The sequence below is a fragment of the Canis lupus genome, chromosome 7 (assembly GCF_011100685.1).
Source record: "Canis lupus familiaris isolate Mischka breed German Shepherd chromosome 7, alternate assembly UU_Cfam_GSD_1.0, whole genome shotgun sequence".
Lineage (NCBI taxonomy): Eukaryota > Metazoa > Chordata > Mammalia > Carnivora > Canidae > Canis > Canis lupus.
Window position 1 is genome coordinate 37571200 of NC_049228.1, and position 17795 is coordinate 37588994.

The 17795-nt window shown below is 45.0% G+C and overlaps 1 protein-coding gene across 4 annotated transcripts in view; it reads right to left on the minus strand.

The window, feature by feature from the left end:
• The window catches only part of AHCTF1 (AT-hook containing transcription factor 1), a 77245-nt gene extending 70250 nt beyond the window's left edge, over positions 1–6995 (minus strand). For 2 of the 4 annotated variants that reach the window (XM_038542781.1, XM_038542785.1), the window contains exon 1: positions 3578–3684. The gene's annotated coding sequence lies outside the window, so the exon portion shown is untranslated. Of the gene's footprint in view, positions 1–3577; positions 3685–6903 lie in introns of those variants that run through there. The other 2 variants (XM_038542782.1, XM_038542784.1) reach the window with 2 other exon arrangements.
• Positions 6996–17795: the final 10800 nt, after the last annotated feature.

Sequence of the window (17795 nt, forward strand, 5' to 3'; positions counted from 1 at the left end):
TCTCTTATAGGCAGCATATAGATGTTTTTTTTTTTTTTTTTACTCCATTCTGACACCCTATGTCCTTTGATTGGAGGATTTAGCCCATTTACATTCAGAATAAGTATTGACAGATGTAAATTTAGTGCCATTGTATTACTTCTTAATCTGTAACTGGAGATTTTCTGTTCCTTTCTAGTCTTTGCTGCTCAAAGAATTCCCTTCAATATTTCTTGTAGGGCTGGTTTCGTGGTCACAAACTTTAGTTTTTCATCTGGGAAACTATCTCTCCTCCTGATCTGAAAGACAGTCTTGTTGGATAGAGTATTCTTGGCTGCCTATTTTTCCCATTCAGCACCTTGAACATATCGTGCCCCTCTCTTCTGGCCTGCCAAGTTTCTCTGATTAGATCTACTGTCAATCTTGTAGATCTTCCCTTATTAAATTAGGGACTTTTTTCCCTTGCTGCTTTCAGGACTTCTTCTTTATATTTTGCAAATTTAACTACAACGTGTTTTGGCATTGGTGTGCCAAACTGCGAAAGCAATTTCATTGATTTTGATACGACTTCTCTTTTCCTCCTGGATTTGGAGGTCTGTTTCCTTCTCCAATTAGGAAAGTTTTCAGATATAATTTTCTCAATAAACCTTCTGCCCCCCTCTGCCCTCTCCTCTTCTTCTGAGACTCCTATGATATGAATGTTATCATGCTTTATGGAGTCACTGAGTTCCCTATGTCTATCTTCATGATCCAATGTTTTTCTTTCTCTGTTCTTTTCAGCTTCTTTTTCATAATTTTATCTTCTATGTCACTTATTCGTTCCTCTGTTTCTTCCATCTTTGTCATCATATCCAATCAGGTTTGAATCTCAGTTATAGCATCTCATTTCAGCCTGAGTAGTTTTTAGGTCTTTTATTTCTATAGTGAGGGACTTCCTGGTGTCTTCTATGCCTCTCTCAAGCCCAACTAGTATCCTTATGAATGTTGCTTTAAATTCTGGCTCAGGCATATTACTTCTATCTGCTTCAATAGCTCCCTGGCCACGACCTTTTCTTCTTTTTTGGTGGACGAATTCCTCCATCTTGGCATTCTGTCTAAGCCTCTGTTTTCAGTGTGTTAAGAAAGCTCCTGTTTTCTGCTCCTGAGAGTAAGGACTTTATTAAGAAGAAGTCATATACCATCTAGGGCCTGACACTTCAGGAAGTGTCCTGGTGTGTCCTGTAGGTACTGTGCTGCTGGTGTTTTGGCTGCTCGTTCCCTTAAGTCAGTCCTCTGCAGAGTTTCTCCTTGCCTGCAGTGGGCACTGTTTGGACCTTGGCCAGAGTGTGGCGAGTTTTAACTAGGTGTGCTCTGGTCTGCTTGTTAAGAGACCCGATGCTATTTCCACTGGAGCTGAAGCTTTGCAACACTCAATAGTCAGCAGATGTGGTATATGCTTGCTTGGCTGGCGCGGGAGCTCACTATCTGGTTCTCAAGCACATTTGCAGCCCAACTTTTCTGTAAAAGTACTTGTCCTAAGTTGATCCATGATCTTCTCTCTGCTAGGCCCAGTCACAAGTCTATAACACAGATAGACTTCTGTACAGGTACATCCAGGGTACAGCCATACATCTCCAAAGCTCCACTTTGGAGATGCCACTTCTGCTCTAGCTGATGCCTTCCACCTCAGGCCGGTAACAAGATGGTTTGCAGCCACTTCAATACCATGCATCCAAGTACACCCAATATAGCAACCACAAGTACCTGTCCTGTCACCAGGTACCAAGATCTGTCCTGTGGCCAGGTATTTCCACAAAAGGTTAATATTATAACATTTAGTGCTATCCTTAGAAATTTAGAAATTAAAGACTCTAAAACATTGAATCTTTGAGGCTGCTAATTTCCTTAGTGATCCTGTTTAACTTCCCACATTCAGTGGATAATCAGTTTTTCAACTGAGTCTATTTTTTAATTCATTCAACCAATACTAAATGCTTATTGTATGCTAAAATACTGGATGTACAAAAATGAAATGCTGAAACCATAGATTCCTCCTAAGTTCTCCTCTATCTTCATCTCCCCCACTTCCCTCTTTATTCAATTGTTTCTTAGGATTAGGATAACAATTATAATTCACTTCTTGGTCCTGCAAGTTTAGACTCAGTTTCTACATAACTAAAGGAATTTACCCTTTAGTTCCACCAGAATTAGAGCAGTGTTTCTCTAACTTCCATAACACTGATGCCTGTTTCAAGAGGAAAAATAATTTCTCAAAGCTCTTAGTATCTGAGAAACAAGAAGTCAAACAATAACCGCAGGTTCCATCCAGAGTACTAGAAAAGACACGAACTTTGAGTTAAAATGGCTTTAAGTCCAGGTTCTGCCACTAACTAGTACACGTAATGTTGAACTTCTATACTTTGTCTTCGCGTCACATCTAAGCTTCTAAGAAAATGTGAATACCTAGCTCTCCAACTCTTTCTTAGCTTATCATGGTGCCTGGCACAAAAGAATTCAAAAAAGTGTTCAGAGAATGAAAGAGAAACTTTTTCAAATTCCCACATTAGCCTTTGAATCAATAGGGCAAAAATTGGCTTCAAGACCTTTCAAATCACAAATTTACAGTATGAATTTTAACATTTTAAGCACATCAAAAAGAACTTTTAAAAATGATACTATTACAACATCTCATATAGACATGTATGTTCACAGATATACATTAAGCAGCTATGCTCAGTATTGTACAATATTAAGTAGAGTTCCAGCCTTTATGACATGTCAGCAACAGCAACCTCTGAAAGTTTCAATTCCTTCTCAAAGTCTAGGTAAGCAGAGCAGGACACTGTGCTGGCTGCCAATGAAATAAAAAATTTGTTCATCTTCTTGATAAAGCAGATAAAGCTTGATAAAGATAGATTATGTCACTCCCTTCTGAAAACCCTTCAATGATTCCCTACTGCTCATAAAAACCAACATCCTCAGCCATGGGCAATGAAGAAGGTCCTCCACAAATCTGGCATCTCCAGACTAGCTTTACAGTACTATCCTCCAAAACCATCATCAGTTTGCTACTGCCTAGGACGTTCATTCTTTTATGCTTATCCCCCTTCCATCTCTATCTGCCAAAATCCCATCCATCAAAGACTAACTTCCCAGGGCAATCTGGGTAGACCCATTCTTTCCCATTTAATCTTATCTCTGAGCTCACTCCTTTCCACCTTTAGGTTAGCAATCATAAATATTATTTTTGAAACTTGTTCCTTGTGTTTGCCTGTAATTCCCCCCTATAATATGAATTCCTTAAGGCAAAAATCGTATCTTGTCCCTGTGAATTCCAGAGAATCACAATGCCTTGCAACTAATAGATCTAAAACATAGTAAATTCGGACAGCAAAGATACTAGCAGGGAACAGAAATAAACACGTTAAACAAATAAGATCAATTTTTAAAAACTCAATATTCTTAAAATCCAGCAAGAAAACCCAATTAAAAAATGGCCAAAGACCTTAGCAAACACTCACTAAACAAGATACACAGATAACAAATAAGCACATAAGAAGCTCCATTTCATATATCAACACAGAAATTCATATCAAAGCAATGAGACACCACTGCACACCTTTTAGAATGGCCAAAATCCGGAACACTGACACCACCAAATGCTGGTGAGGATGTGGAGCAACAGGAACTCGCCTTCACTGGTGGGAATCCAAAATGGTACAGCCACTGTGGAAGATAGTTTGGCAGTTTCTTTCAGAACCAAACATATTCTCACCATATGATCCAACAATCCTACTTCTTAGTTATTTACTCAAAGGAGTTGGAAACTTGCATCCACACACAAAAAAACTGCACACAGATGTCAGAGCTTTTCCTAACTGTTGAAACTTGTAAACAATTGACATGTCCTTCTGTAGGTGAACAGCTAAATAAAAGGTAGAACATCTAGACAATGTACTGCTAAAAAGAAATGAGCAAGGGGCACCTGGCTGACTCAGTAGGTTGAGCAGGTAACTCTTGATCTCTGGGTCTTGACACGACACTGGGCATAGAGAGTACTTAAAATTTAAAAAAAAAAAAAAAAAAGCTTTATAGAAGAAATGAACTATCAAGCCATCAAAGAACATGGAGGAATTAGAAAAATTATTATTAAATGAAAAAAGCCAATCTGAATAGGCTACATACTGCATGATTCCAACTATGTGACATTCTGGAAAAGGCAAAACTACACAGACAGTAAAAAGATCAATAGTTGCCAGGGGTTAGCAGTGGTGGAGGGATGACTAGGCAGGACAGAGGATTTCTCGGACACTGGTAATACTCTGAATGATACTGTAATAGTAGATACATATCACTATACATCTGTCCAAACCCATGGAATATACACCAAGAGTGAACCCTAATGCAAACTATGGATTTCGGTGATAACAATGTGCCCATGTGGGTTCAACTATTGTAACAAATGTTCTACTCTAGTGGGGGATGTTGATAATGGGGCGGGGTGGGGTGGGGCGGGGCGGGGCGGGGGGGGGGGGGGGGGGGGGGGGGGGGGAGGCTATGCATGAGTGGGAGCATGGAAAATGTATATACTAGAGCTCTCTGTACCTACCACTCAGCTCTGCTCTGAACCTAAAATGACTCTAAAAAATAAAGTCGATTTTTCGGGGTGGCTCAGTTTGCCTTCAGCTCAGCCAGGGTCCTGGGATGGATTGAGCCGGGAATCCAGATTCCCTGCTCAATGGGAAGTCCGCTTCTCCCTCTCTCTCTGCCACTACTCCCTGCTTGTGCCCCCTCTGTAAAATACATAAATAATCTAAAAAAAAAAAAAAAAAAAAAAAAAAAAAAACAGAAGAAGAAGAAAGAAATATATCAACATTGGTCAGTATGGGGTCCAATTTATTTTTAAATATATATTGTCTTGGGACTCCTGGGTGGCTCAGCAATTGAGCATCTACCTTCTGCCCAGGGCATGATCCTGGAGACCCGGTATGAAGTCCCACATTGGGCTCCCTGCATGGGGCCTGCTTCTCTCTCTGCCTGTTGTCTCTGCCTCTCTGTGTCTCTCATGAATAAATAAAATATTAAATAAATAAAATAAATATATATTGTCTCAGTACTAAGAAGTGAAACAAAATTCACGAAATTACTAGGAAAAATTTCATAACACAGAATGCCACAGATCAGTTGTGGGAAATACACATATCCTTGAAAGCAGCTGAATGCCACCACAGGCAAATAAAACCTCACCTAGAGGTTCAATAATTATATTGTAACATATATTGAATAAACATTTCTACAGAACATTTTGTATGCATTTTTACTTCTTCTGGGACTCTCAAAAGACAGAATTATAATGTATCTGTAAGCTGCCAGTGGACTCAAAAACTTCCAGCCTTTCAGTAGCTGCTCTTTCAAACCTAATTCAAACTTTTATTAATCTCCAAGTACTTTTAAAACATCGCTGTGCTGTGCAGGAACGCAAGGGCACAAAGATGACCCACTTCCTGACCTCAGAGTTTACTTTCTAGAAGGAGATACATAATCAACCCTTGGAATATCTGACAATACATGGTACAAATGTGGTATACACGATGGGGGATAAAGGAAAATGAAAGAATGACTAGAAAACATGGCATTGAAGCTGAGAATTTGAAATTTCAGAACTTGAATAAAGCAGGGATAGCGCTCCAGGCTGAAGGTCACATGCAAAGGAACACGAAAGTACATCTTCAAGAAAATGGGACGAGGCATGGGGAGGATTCTGGAACAGGTGAAGCATCAATCTGTGGGTAGTAGAGCCTGGACAGCAGAACAGGCATTGCGGAGACTGCTGACCTAGCCTAGCAAAGTCAGGCTTCGTCCTGAAGAAAGATTAGGAGGCGCTGAAAATTCTCACGGTCAGGAGAGAAAGAAACAATGTTCTGTTTCCTCTTAAATCAAGAAGATGTGTCTATTTCCAGACTGCTATAGAACAGTGTTCTAAAAATTTTCTTTCAAATCATCTGAGTTGTTTTGAGAACTGGTGACACCTTGGCAGCAGGTTACTGAAAAACACGATCAATAATTACAGTTTGGCGAGAACGTACGCAGCCTTCCCTGGAGCATCCCTCCAGCATTAGCTGGACGCGCGGGCTGGTCATCCCCTGGCCTCTGACCCCGTCGGTCAGAACTACCGGCTCTTTAGGATATTTCGAGAATAAAGCGAAGTTTGGAGTTTCCAAGAGGCCTAGGTTTCCTCCTCAAGGGCCCAGGTTCTTCCAAACACTTCTCAAACGGCCGATGTGAAAGGGCGTAACCGCGAGTGGGGACCCCGCATGGGCTTCGGGGGCGCTGCGAACAAACCACGCACACCCCCACCCCCACCCCCACCCCGGGGTCAACTAGTAACCAGAGTAATCGTCCTCGAGTTTGGGGCGGGGAGGGCTGGGGGAGCGGGACGGCGAACCGCAGCCGCTCCAAGGCCGGCCGGCCGCTCGGCGCACCTCCCCAGCCCGAGCCCCAGCTCGGCCCCTCCCGCGGCGCCCACCTACCCGAGCCAGGCCCAGGAGCATGCGGAGCACACGGCGACCAGCAAGCCGCCCCGAGGCCCGGAGGGCTCGCCCGGGGCCAGGCCGGCCAAGGTCTCCACCGCCCAGGGCACGCCGCGGGCCCGGCGCGGAAGGTGGACCCCGCAACGCCGCTCCGCCGCCATGTGCCGCCGCTCGGTGGTTATGTAACCCGCTGCCCCGGGGGCCCCCTGGGCGCGCCGCCCCCCCCGCCCCCCGCCCCCCGCCAACCGCGCCCGCCGTCCGCCCTGCCCCGCCAGCCCGGCTCCCCGCCCCCGCGCCCCCGCGCCCCCCCCCCCGGCCCCGGCCCCGGCCCCGCGCGGGGAGGCCCGCGGCCCTGAGGCCCAGGCCGCGCGGACCCGCCCTCGCGCGCCGGCCCGGCCCCCCGCCCTTCCCCTACCTGCGCAGGGCGGGCGGCCCGATAGCCCGGCCGCCGAGTGCAGGCGCCGCGAGGCCGCGCGCGAGCTCCTCCCGCGCGGGTCCGTCACAGCATCTCCCAGGAGACACGGCCGCCAAAGGCAGGGCGCGCACGCCGCCGCCGCCGCCCCTCCAGCCTCCGCCCGCGACCTCGCCGGCCGCCGCAGACGCACAGCCCCGGGGGCGCCTCCGCCGGCTGCAGGCCCGCCCGCAGATCGGAGACCCCGCCGCCGCCGCCCGCGCCGCGGTTCCGGGTCCTCCTCCCCGCGACTCTGCTTCCCGCGGCCCGCCGGCTCCGGCCCTGCTCTAAGCATTACCCCGGGCGCACCGACCGAGCCTTATAACCCCGGGAGGGGTGGGGCGGGGCGCGGCGCGGAGGGGAGGGCAGCGGGCGGAAAGGAGTTCGCGGCGCGGAGAGCTGAGTTCTCGCGAGTGTTCCGGCCTCGGCGCCGGCTCCGCGGGAATTTTCAAACTCTCGCAGGAGGAGGAGGTGGGGGTAGGGAAAGGAAGGGAAGAGAAGCCTGCCGGGCCCGGGCTGGTCATTTACATAGAACTGTCTTCCCCGCCTCCAAAGAGCGGCTGGAAGGCGTGGGGGGGGGGGTGAAACTACAAGTCCCGCGATGCCTTGCGCGCCATCCCGCTGCGGCGGCCGGGTGCGCGTACGCGCGCGGAGCTGGGAGTGGTAGTCTCTGCCCGCGGTCCCGCCCGTGTGGGCGGGGCGGGGGCTCCTGTGGCGGGAGAGCGGCCGCCACGTTAGCGTGTGGCCCATCTCGCTGGCGGCGTGGGGGGTGGTCTCTGCCCCCGTGGCTGGCGCGTCTGCGCTGGGGGCTTGTCTTCCCGGTGCTCCGACTCGTGGTGCCCGACGTGGGCGGACGGGAAACGCGTATGAGTGCCCGCGCTCGCTTTCGTGGCCGCAGGTGTCACGCCGCCTTCTCTTATCTTTTTCCTAGTTTTACCCCAAATCTGTCTCAGCGTTTTGGTCGCCCGGGGATTCACTGTGGAATGTCTTTAATTTGCTGCTAATGTCTTTGGGGCTAGTCCCAGCCCCAAACGCGTTTCAAACAAATCGATGCCGATCCTGTCCCTGGTTGTAAACACCGCTTCTCTTACCAGGAAAGTTTGTCCTTCTCTCTTACTGTAATGTGTGTTTCTTTGTTGACAGCAGCGTCTACACGCAGCAACAGATTTGCAGAGGTGCTGGGCTAATCTGGAAGGCCAGAATTAAAAGGGGTTTTTGGTTGTCTTACTTTTAAAAAGGTTTTATTTACTTATTCGCGAGAGATGCAGAAAGAGGCAGAGACCCAGGCAGAGGGAGAAGCAGGCTCCATGCAGGGAGCGGGTGCTGGACTCAGCCACCCGGATGCTCCCTGTCTTAATTATTTTATTTTTTAAAGACTTTTTATGTATGTATTCATGAGAAGCACAGAGAGAGAGGCAGAGGGAGAGGGAGAAGCAGGCTCCACGCAGGGAGCCCGATACAGGTCTCGATCCCGGGTCTCTAGGGTCACCCCCTGCACCAAAGGCAGGCCCTAAACCGCTGAGGCGCCCGGGCTGCCCCTGTCTTCATTATTTTAAATAGACCTTTTCAAACACATCACTGGTCTGGCAAATGTGCTGATTTATGTGGTGGCCTTGCGCCCCATCCTATACGTCCTTCTCTGGCACCACTTTGTGCTCCATCCATGAGTACTGAACTTCTAGGTAGTTGTAGACATGAGTTCTCAACTCTGAGACCTCAGGAAAATCAAGTGATCTCTCTGGGCTTCAGTTACCTGTAGAGCAAACCTGTAGAGTTACTGGATTTAGAGGATTGATTCGTCAGACAGACCTCTATTAACTTTTCTCTAAGGGCTCACCAGTTGTAAAATTCAGAAGACTATTTCCTCATACTTATACAGATTAATTGACTTTCTAAATCAGATTTTATTTTATTTTAAAAAATCTATTAGAGAGAGAGAGCACAAGCAGGGGGAGCAGGAGAGGGGGAAGGAGAAGCAGACTCTGCGCTGGGCAGGGAGCCTGAGGTGGGGCTCCATCCGAGAACCCGGAGATGGTGACTTGAGCCGAAGGCAGATGTTTCGCAGACCCAGCCACCCAGGTGCCCCCTAGATTAGATTGTAATCTTTTCCTTCCATCATCACCAGCAGAATGGTTTCTGTATGGTTACCTATAACCATACAGAATGGTTGGGTCATACCATACAGGTAGGACCCATCCTACCTGTCCTATTTTATTTTCCTCATAATTCTAAGGATCCTTTTCTTTCTTTAAGATTTTAATTATTTATTTATGAGAAACACAGAGACAGAGAGGCACAGACACAGGCAGAGGGAGAAGCAGGCTCCATGCAGGGAGCCTGATGTGGGACTCGATCCCTGGACTCCAGGATCACACCTTGGACTGAAGGCGGCGCTAAACCACTGAGCCACCCAGGGATCCCCTAAGGATCCTTTTCTTTACTCAGATGAGAGAGCAAAAGGCAAACTGAGGGCAAAACGTAAGCTGACGCCCCACAACCCCCATTATATATATATGTATATATAAGATATTCCTCAGGCAGTAGTAACTGCCTAAGAACCAGCACAAGGCTAAGGGAAAACAATGGTCTGCTGGTAAAGATCATAGTCATAGAGGATCTGAAACTCCACTATACTATGTAACCATCTTAATAATTTACAAGAAAAACAAAATTTTAATAACAGACTTCCAGGAACCTATAGACTCCATCTCCTGGATCCCTAACGTCACCTTCACCTCCACAGGAAAGAAAACCCCGTGTGATCAGAATGCAGTTCTTTCTGCCCATGACTCCTGTCCCCATGCTATAATAAAAACACCTTTTGCACCAAAAACGTCCCGAGAATTCTTCCTTGACCGTTGCACTTGATGATCTCACATCAGCTATCCTCCAAACATATTCCCGCCTTTCAGTGTCTCCCAGCCTCTCCCCTAATCTAAATCTCAGCATCCCTCCGGGTACAGCTCAAGCCTCTTTTCTCTCCCAAATCTTCCCTTCAGCTTTAGCCCACATTCATTACTAAGAACTTGCACTGAAAAGTATGCTAACTGCATGATTTTATGTCTGTTTCCCTGTTTGCCTCCGACTCCCTCCCTCCCCCCACAACTCCCATCATCCTGAGAGCAGACTGTATGTCACACTTTTTAATGTTACCCTCATAACTGCTAGTTGCTTATTTAAATTCCTTTTGAAAACTGAATCTTCACTTTAAAGCTCCCTTCAACCCTTTTTTGTCTTTTTCAGTCATTTAAGCAGATGGCAAATTGATTTGTTAGCTTCAAGAGACGTTAATAATTATTAAATGGGGGGAAAATCTGAGTCTGGTAATCAAATGAGTTTGGGAAAAGCTGATTGAATAAAATCAAACATTTCTCTTATATATACTTCACAACCTTTAATAGGCTTGACATTTCCCCAAAGTTACATGACAGTGAACTCCATTTATATTCTTAGATCATCTGGCCTCATGGGTGTTCCCCAGAATGGACCTTGGTAACCCTGGCTTCAAAGCTTTCCCTTCCTGGAGGAAGCACTCTGTCCTGACAACAATCTAGTAATTTGGAGTCAGAACTTGAACTTGGGTTTTAATCTTTTTCTCTGCTTTATGGCAACCTGACTTTAACTGAATTACTTTCATCTTTGAACCTGTTCTCTCATCTGGGAAGAAAGGAGAATGTTACTTCCTTCCCCTGTAGGGCTCTTACAGAGATTGAAGAGAAGCATGTGCCCAGCTCAGAACTTCATTCCCTTTCTATCTATATAGTCAATAGGTTTGGGGGTGGGGAAAAAAAAAAAAGCCTACAAAATGGTAATGTCTAGTGTGGACCCTCCCTCATATTTCCATTTGGAATGTTTTAAGAGGTAGTATTTCAAGACCTCAGCACATCCTGGGAGCAACAGGCAACCATGTGATTTCAGAGATCTTAGAATCTCATTGAAGTGCTCGATTTAGATCTTGTTTGTTTTACAAAGAAATCGGTGGGGGTGGGGGACTTTCCTACTCCAACAACAACAAAGGGAGCTTTTCTGTCTCCATAAGAGGCAATCCTCTGTCCTTAACAGTTACATTTTCATTATTATTGTAGAGATTATTGGTTAGAACGAATGTTGCCTCACCTTTGACTTTCCCAATTGACAATTAGCTTAGTGAGTGAAGAGTCCTATCTTTCTTGTTCCCCACTATGCTTCCAGATACTGGCTGGATCCCAGGATCCCCGGGATCATGACCTACCTGAGCCAAAGGCAGAGTCTTCACCAACTGAGCCACCCTGGTGCCCCCAAAATCTGTATATATTTTCCCTGAAACTATCAAGCTTCTGAATTCTCTGTTCCTTAATCCCCAGAAAACACCATTAATAATGGATCTTGAAATTCTACCACACGCTCACTATCATGTGAGCTTTTTTTTCAACCTTTGGTTTTTCGAGATTCACGATTGCCTTATAGGATTGTTATACCAGATTCCAGAGGGCATGTAACAGCTACAGGCTTCTTTTAACCAGTGGTGTTGCAAGTATTGCTCATAAGTCACAAATGTCTCACTTGTCCCAACTCCTGCCTCTAAAGAAACCCAGCTAGTGGGCTCTACAGAGTTGAGAAGTGACGGACCAAGCACAGCCAAGTCTGATATTCCATTGAGGGGATAGGTCACCCATTTTAACAGTTGCTTTGTGCCTACTTTATTGGCTTCTCAGCCTTACTTTTTCTCATGAACTTATTTTCACCCCATCGAGCTTGCAGGTCCTATAGGAACTGTGACGTTTACATAGTGCTTTAATTTTCAAAGTGTTTTAAATTGCTAGTCAAAACAATAGCTCGGGGCACCTGGGTGACTCAGTGGTTGAGCGTCTGCCTTTGGCTCAGGTCCTGAACCCGGGATCCTGGGATCAAGTCCCACATCAGGCTCCCTGCAGGGAGCCTACTTCTCCCTCTGATTGTGTCTCTCCCTTGCTCTATGTCTCTCATGAATAAATAAATTAAATCTTAAAAAAAAATAGTTCTACATGGTTTAGATTATAAACTGTAGATTTTTTCCTCATTTGCCTTTTCTGATCTTTGCTCCTTCTTGGGTATTCTGTACGGTTTTTTAATAAACTTCAAGAAGATTTGTTGGATTTGATTAGAAAAGGGCGTAGGTGACGTAGTATCCATTTTTTACCATGAAATGTCTGTGAAAATCAAAACAAGATGTTCACTAGGATGCCCTAAGTGGAGAGCTGGCAATGGAATGTCCAGGATAAAGTTCAGCATACCCTAGAGCATTCTTCTGAAAATAAGTTTAAATATAGAAGACCTGTAGGGTTTAGAAGTGAATTATTTATTAGCAGGCCACAGAATTCCTGGTTGGTAGAGAAAACGATACAGAACTTAAATAAAATCAAAATTACATCCTTAAGATTCTAAATCAGAACTCTCAAGTAGTATTGTTCAGTATAGTTTTGTTTCAGTTCCCTGTCATTCATTCATTCGTCTGTCCATCAAATACTTATTGAAAGTTTGTAGTAGGCTGGTGGTTACTCAAGGCACTGTGGATACAAAGCTTGTTAAGACCAGTATCTGTGTCCTTCAGCAGTGCAATGAGGACAACATAATGAAAAGAAAAATTACCTTTCGTTTGAAATATTTTTTAGGGGCATCTGGGTGACTCAGTGGTTGAGCATCTGCCTTCAGCTCAGGTCATGATCCCAAGGTCCTGGGATCAAGTCTCACATGTCTCCCTCTGCCTATAGTCTCTGGCTTTCTCTCTGTATTTCTCATGAATAAATAAATAAAATCTTTAAAAAAAATAAATATTTTTAATAAAATCTCATTTAAAATTTTTATTTATTTATTTATTTATTTATTTATTTATTTATTTATTTATGAGAGGGTGCACATGTGTGGACAAACAGGAGAAGGGACAGAGGGAGAGAAAGAATCCCAAGCAGACTGCTTACTGAGGCCAGAGTCCAACACAGAGCTTAATCCCAAGACCCTGAGATCACAACCTAGCCGAAATCAATAGTTGGATGCTTAACCAACTGAGCCACCTAAACCCTCATTTCAAATAAAAGAAAAGTTATGACTCTTAAATATCTTGTTGATAGTTTAATGAATACTCAGTGTCCTAGTTAGTCATAGGTATATTTTACCTTCACATCCTGGTTTTGGTCAAGTCATGTATTCAATAGATTTGGTCGGGTCACAGACCCATTTTCCATCAGTTGGACAAGAGGCACTTTTTTTTTTTTTTTTTTAAAGATTTTATTTATTTATTCATGATAGTCACACAGAGAGAGAGAGAGAGGCAGAGACATAGGCAGAGGGAGAAGCAGGCTCCATGCAGGGAGCCCGATGTGGGATTCGATCCCGGGTCTCCAGGATCGCGCCCTGGGCCAAAGGCAGGCGCCAAACCGCTGCGCCACCCAGGGATCCCTGACAAGAGGCACTTTTAAGGAAGGCCTGCCACTTTCATGTTTGGTGTGTTTTTGAAAGGCAGGTCTATAATTCCAGATTTCTTTTGTTTGTATAATTCTACATTCTCTTATTTAAAGAATCTAGTTTTATTTATTCATTTTTTAAGTAGGCTCCACACCCAGCATGGAGCCCAATGCAGGGCTTGAACTCATGACTCTGAGATCAAGACCTGAGTTGAGATCAAGAGTTGGACGCCCAACTGACTGAGCCACCCAGGAGCCCCTTAAAGGGCCTAATTTTAAAGTTGGATAACTATCATTCGTTACCTTTGCCACAGATTGTGGACATGAAAGTGTAATATACTGGGCAAATTTCAGGTATTAAATATAATCCAATGCTTTGATTAAAGTATGAGTAACAAAGCTCCTTTTTGCTATACATTGTTCCCACAGCGTTTATGTTTTTGTATAGTTGGGAGGTTTTTATATTCTCTGGGCTATTGCTACAGCCACTCATGCGATCTTTTAATCCCATCTCAGACAAATATATGTTGCATTCCAGCTTTTGAAAAAGACACTTGATAAATCTTTAGTAAATAAGGCTGGGGAGCTATCTCCTCAGCAGGGTAGAGTGGAAGCTTTAACTTCCTTATAAGAAGAGGGTGAGGAGTGACACAGCAGAGCCATAGTGGAAGAATCCCTGTCTCTTTGAGTTAGAGTTCAAAGATTAGAAAAGAAGATCAAGAGTGTCTTGGTTTAAAGATCATGAAGATTTCTCCCCCACCCCCAAAATAAAAATAAAAATGCAGATCATGAAGGGGGTGCCTGGGTGGCCCAGTCAGTTGAGAGTCCAACTCTTCATTTCTGCTCAGGTCATAATCTCCGTCATGAGATCAAGCCCCACATCAGACTCAGAACTCCATGGAGGGTCTGTTTGAGATTCTCTCTCTCCCCTCCTCTGTCCCTCCTCCCACTTTAGCTCGATCTCTAGAATAAATAAATAAAATCTAAAAAAATAATTAAAAAATAAAGATCATGAAGATTTCAAAGAATAAAATATACTCCCACTGATACTATAAGACTTGGGTGGGGGCAGCCCGGGTGGCTCAGTGGTTTAGCGCCGCCTTCAGCCCAGGGCATGATCCTGGAGACCTGGGATTGAGTCCAATGTCCGGCTCCCTGTGTGGAGCCTGCTTCTCCCTCTGCCTGTGTCTCTGCCTCTCTGTGTGTCTCTCATGAATAAATAATTAAAATCTTAAAAAAAAAAAAAAGACTTGGGGGGACTCATGGGGCAGAACCATGAAAGGACAAAGTGATGTGTGAAAACGAACTGGTGGACTTGGGTATGATTCCAGCTGATTTGCAAACTATTTGTTCTGTACAATAAATCTCCATAAATCATTCGATGACAGTTGTAGGTGGGTCCTTAAGAACCCAGTGACTTTGTTGATGATATTTAGTCATTTCTTTCCTTTGCCTATTTTTGCTGGCACACTTCAAACCTGTGTATTGTCAGCCTCCTGGAGAAGAGGAGATCTGAAACTGTGGCTCCCAACTTAATGTCAGCCTTTGCATCCCCCCAGACTATCAGGCCCACAGGCCAGCACAGCCTGGGCACATCCTGCTCTAGACCAGCATCAATTCAAACACAATGGGGGCAGGGTCTCTAGCACGTAGTTGAAAGGAGCATTCTCCTGAGAATATTCTTGAAATGTGAAACACTTTGGGGAGTAGTGTGTTAAAACACAAAAGCACTGGGGCACCTGGATGGCTCAGTGGTTGAGATTCTGCCTTCAGCTTAGGTCATGATCCCAGGGTCCTGGGATCAAGTCCTGCAACAGGCTCCCTGCAAGGAGCCTGCTTCTCCCTCTGCCTATGCCTCTGCTTCTCTCTCTGTGTCTCTCATGAATAAATACATAAAATCTTAAACACACACACACACACACACAAAAGCATCAACTTCGCAGGGAGCAGATGTCCATCCCGATGACCAATGCTACCTTTGCTACCTGTAACCGTGAAGAAAGACCTTAAGCTGTCCAAGGCTCCATGTCTTTGTCTGTTATGAGGATTATGTGTAAAAACATGCAGTTAACTTTGAGCTTCTACCAACTATTTGCTGTAGCTGACACTTTGCCTGACATCAGATGACTTATTTAAAGAACAATGTGTGACGATACGGAACATGTTTCTCTGATGTTTCAGATGAATTGTTCTTCATGAATATCAGGCTATGGTCCGTCACTCTATTTAGATTTTTCTTCTAGGCTGCTAGTCATTGATTTTTAATGTTAACCCATTCAATATATAATTTCACATATTAATCATAGGTCACCAGAGCGAGAGGACCCTTTGAAATTACCTAGTCCAGCCTGTCTCAATGGGATTTTTGCTTGAAGTCATGTTTAATTTCAGCAAGCCTAAACAAGACAACCCACGGGGTTACGCAAACAAAATAAATAAAATCTATTCTCCTGCCCACTTTCAAACATCAACAAGGGTAATTAGACAAGCAACAAAACACAGTTGAGATATGAAAGAGAAACAAAGCATTTTTGGCTTAATGAACTAGAATGAAAAAAAAATCTCGGGCAGCCCTGGTGGCTCAGCGGTTTAGTGCCGCCTGCAGCCTGGGGTGTATCCTGGAGACCCGGGATCGAGTCCCGCATCGGGCTTCCTGCATGGGGCCTGCTTCTCCCTCTCCCTGTGTCTCTGCCTCTCTCTCGCTCTCTCTGAATGAATAAATAAATACATCTTTAAAAAAAAAAGAAAAAAAATCTCCATAATTGCTCCTACTATTGGTGTGCTGGCAGCAAGTTAACAGAAGGGATACTCAGGACAAACCGATGTTGCTATTTGCACTGGTTGACAAGCTGGGTGTCTTGACACAGGACAAAGAGCGTTCAGGGATGCATTATAGCATCTCTGACACTTTCTGATTACTTTTTATTAATCATCTTCCTGACCACACTGAGAGCTTTGTTAGCACAGAGGCAAGGGCTCTGTCACTTTTTCCACAACACTCCTCAAAGAACCTACCATCTAGTAGGCATTCACTTTTTTTTTTCTTTTTTTTTTTTTTTAAGAAATGAATGAATACGTTTTCTTTTCTTTCTTGGATTTGGAGAGCAAGAAAGAAAAAAAGATAGAGATATCTGTCCATAAAAACAAACATGGGGAAACTCTCCCTTTACCGTCAATGAGAATTAGATGCGGGGAGAGATGTGCTTTTAATTTGCAGCTCACGTGGACACAGCCACATTGGTTGGGTGGGCCAGGGAGGATGCACCTGCCATCAGCCTCTTGCTTGAAGCACAGCCTCTGCTGGGCTCTTTTAGGGCAGCTCACAGTCCACACTGAGGCACTCTGTGGGTGCAGGTTGTATGGCGACGCTCCACTGTTTTGGAATGAAGACTTATCTCAAGTAGGGAAGTCTTCCACTATTCCTGTTTTGAGTTCTTAGTGCTCTGAGAAGCTTGAGGTGATCACAAGATGAGGGAAATCTAAAGCTAAGCCATAGTTCCATAAATACAGATGTTTTCAATTGTTCGTTTTTGTTTTAGCTCATTTTCTTTCCCCTACAAGTGAGCAGTGGAAATGGCAAACCCTTCCCACCTACCAGTCCAGGCATCATCCTCAGTCCCCTGCTTTCAAGCCCTGTGGCTCTCCTGACCCCATCTCCCTACCCCCTCGCCCCCACCCCACCACTGAGCACCTGACCACCTGAGTGCTTCCCGACGTTTCCTAGGCCTACGTACCATACCGCTGCGTGACAGTCTCCTGTGGACACCGCAACATTTTCCATCTATTTCCTACAACATGCTTTTACTTTCATTCTCCTCCAAAGCTTTTTCTTTCCTTTTGCTACCTTTCTGAATTACCTGGTTCCTAGTAAACGCTCTATGCCTGTGCCATCTGATTCCCTTTTAGCCTTCTGAAAAGTTTGCTAATCTTGGGCTTTTCCTAGTTTCCTGGCATTGTTCTAGCTAACTGTTGTGCTTGTCCTTGAAAGTTGGAAGGAATGGCATTGAGAGCAAGGGCATCTGGCTGGGAGCCCCTCACACCTTCCTGGAGTGACAGCACCATGAACCTGGCTGCAGTCTTGGCTGTGGAGGTCCAGAACTGGGCCATGCCAGGACTCCTGGAGCTTGTCTGTCTCAGGGAGACTGACTTGTAGGAATCACAGTCATAAGAAGTTTATATAAACTCAAACTCTAATGTGTTAACTTACAGTAGTGGAGATTTCCTTGCTTTCACTAGGATCCCCATAACTTCTCTCTATAGCACCCCCTTTTCTGATGGTGAGGTATCTGGGAAGTGGAATAATCAAAAGATTGCTTGATGAACATGAAATCAAAATTTGAAGGGGGGAATTGTTTTTTTTTTTTTTTCCATTTTTGGGGGAGGGAATTGTTTTGAGAGAGATTTCATCCAGGCCCAAGAAGTCCAATGACTCACAAT